Source organism: Podarcis pityusensis (assembly GCF_964106645.2).
Source record: "Podarcis pityusensis genome assembly, chromosome: 6".
Taxonomy (NCBI): Eukaryota; Metazoa; Chordata; class Lepidosauria; order Squamata; family Lacertidae; genus Podarcis; species Podarcis pityusensis.
This window is the reverse complement of record NC_138030.1, coordinates 3,745,601-3,748,222: the sequence shown is the minus strand read 5'-3', so window position 1 is coordinate 3,748,222 and position 2,622 is coordinate 3,745,601.

Below are 2,622 nucleotides of genomic sequence, written 5' to 3'. Positions count from 1 at the left end.
CAAGAGCCAAGATCGCCAGAATGCAGCCTCCTGAGCTGTGATAGCAGGAAAAAAATGAACAACAGGCCCCGGTGTTTCTCTCTGTCCCCAAAACCACAAAGTCAACGAGACTCCTAAACAGCGCAAGGGCAGATGAACCAATTTTGGAAGAGAGACAAGATGCCAATGGGTTGTTTTTCAGCTGCCAACTGCAAGAGATTTCTCAATTCTTAGTTGCTTGTGATGAAGCAATGATCTTATCAACAATGCTATTCATTCAGCATTCAGCAATTTGTATTTGCAGTCTGTTTAGTGGGTGGGTGAGGGGTCCTGCAATATTAATCCGTTTCACGTCTATCCCATGTTTTCGGGCACTACTGTTGTAATTTATTGCATTATTTCTGCCAATTACACTGATGGCCTTCTACCAGTTACAGGTCCCATGGACTTTGTGGGGTTTTCCACAATAGCGCCTGGGCTTTCTTGCTGCTCAGCGACATCGAGAGCTCAGACCGCAACCTCCTTAAGCGGAGCCATCTCCGCGCAGAGGGACTAATCCTCCGTACCAAGCAGAGAGGTAACACTCAGGGCACAAAACACTCGCTCCTCGTCTCAAGTGGCAGGCCGGGAGGAGACTGTAATAGATTTACCATAATGCAATTAGATGTCCACCAGGGCAAGCCGATCTGTCAGTGACACTCCTAAGGCAGGAGAGGGAGGGGGCTTGAAGCGGAGCGCTTACTTGTTGAGCGCAGACGGAGGAAACGGGATCTTGCAGTTCAAAACGAAGACCTGGCTATTTCGCCTGTGTCCTTCTCGCCTTCCGAAGTTCCCAGCCTCAGTTTCACGTGACTGGAAACCTTAAAATGTCCCGGGACAGAGGAAGGTGGATGAGACATTCTAAACACAAGGGGCACACCAAGAAGTGCCACTAAAACAGGGCTACTTAAAAGAATCCCAGTACATTTCTGAGCCCAATTCAAAGTGTTGGTGCTGACCTTGACAGCCCTAAACGGCCTCGGTCCAGTATACCTGAAGGAGCATCTTCACCTCCATCATTCTGCCCGGACACTGAGGTCCAGCACCGAGGGCCTTCTGGTGGTTCCCTCCCTGAGAGAAGCGAAGTTACAGGGGACCAGGCAGAGGGCCTTCTCAGTGGTGGCGCCCACCCTGTGGAACACCCTCCCACCAGATGTCAAGGAAATAAACAACTACCAGACTTTTAGAAGATATCTGAAGGCAGCACTGTTTAGAGAAGTTTTTGATGTCTGATGTTTTATTGTATTTTTAATATTTTGTTGGGAGCCGCCCAGAGTGGCCGCGGAAACCTAGCCAAATGGCCGGGGTCTAATTAATCTATTATTATTATTATTATTATTATTATTATTATTATTACTACTACTACTACTACTACTACTACTACTACAGTGGTACCTCTGGTTGAAAACTGAATCCGTTCCAGAGGCCCGATTGCAACATGAAAGGAATGCAACCCGCGTCTGCGCACATGCTGGTCGGGATTTGCTGCTTCTGTGCATGCGCGTGACATCATTTTGCACGCATGCGCGAACGGCAAAACCTGGAAGTAACACTTTCCAGTACTTCTGGGTTGCCGTGGGACACAACCTGAAAAAACGTAACATGAAGCAAACGTAACTGTACTGTTATTATATCCAGGGACAAACCACATAGGTATTAGCCTATTTCTACCTCCTTTTCTGAATGGTAACATGGACCATTCATAATGCAGGAAGAGTCTTCACAACTGTGAACAGAGCAGTGGGGTGGGGGCAAGGGAAGACAAGCTACAGCAAAGGCTTCCTCAACCCTCCATATGTTTTGAGACTACAATTCCCAGCATCCCTGACCACTGGTCCTGCTAGCTAGGGATCATGGGAGTTGTAGGCCAAAAACATCTGGAGGGCTGGGGTTGAGGAAGCCTGCTACAGCAACTAACTAGAACATTGTTCATTGATCCTGCTCAAGGGGAAACAGAAAAAGCATTTTGGTCCTTGAAATTCATTCCAATTGCGCAGATAAAATATAACTGATGTAATTCTACAGGATGTGCTATTATTGTGTTTGAAAACAGTCAAGATCTAGGGATTTTCCCGTGCCCCCAGGCATGCATCTCCAGGTGGTACAAGTGTCAGGCACCTGGGCAGCTTCACTTGGTTGCAAGTGGTTGAAAGCTAGGTACAAAATGTGCCTGGCGCCTGCCTAATTTCAAACGCTGCCTCCAGGTGTCTTAGGACTACAGATCCCACCAGGCCCAGCCAGCACGGGCAGCAGTCAGGGAAGGTGTGAGTCGTAGCCATAACGTCTGGAGGGCACAGTGTGGCCTACCCATTTTAAGAAGGAAATACGCCAGGTTCTTGGCAGCTGATCTGAGCTGTGACACTGGAATTCTACCTTGGCACAGGGGTCATCCACACACCTCATGCCTAAACCGCGGGCACAAACTGTGGAACCACTTTGACCCTTTGCAGAAGCTAGGCTGGCACGTGGCTGGCACCTGCCTCGGGTGCCATGATGCGAAGGAAAGAACAGGACAAGAACACAACCAATAAAGATGCCGGAGGCCAACCCATTTCCCAGAGCAGCAAGTGGAGGCAATAACCAAGACAAACAACATGCCCAGAG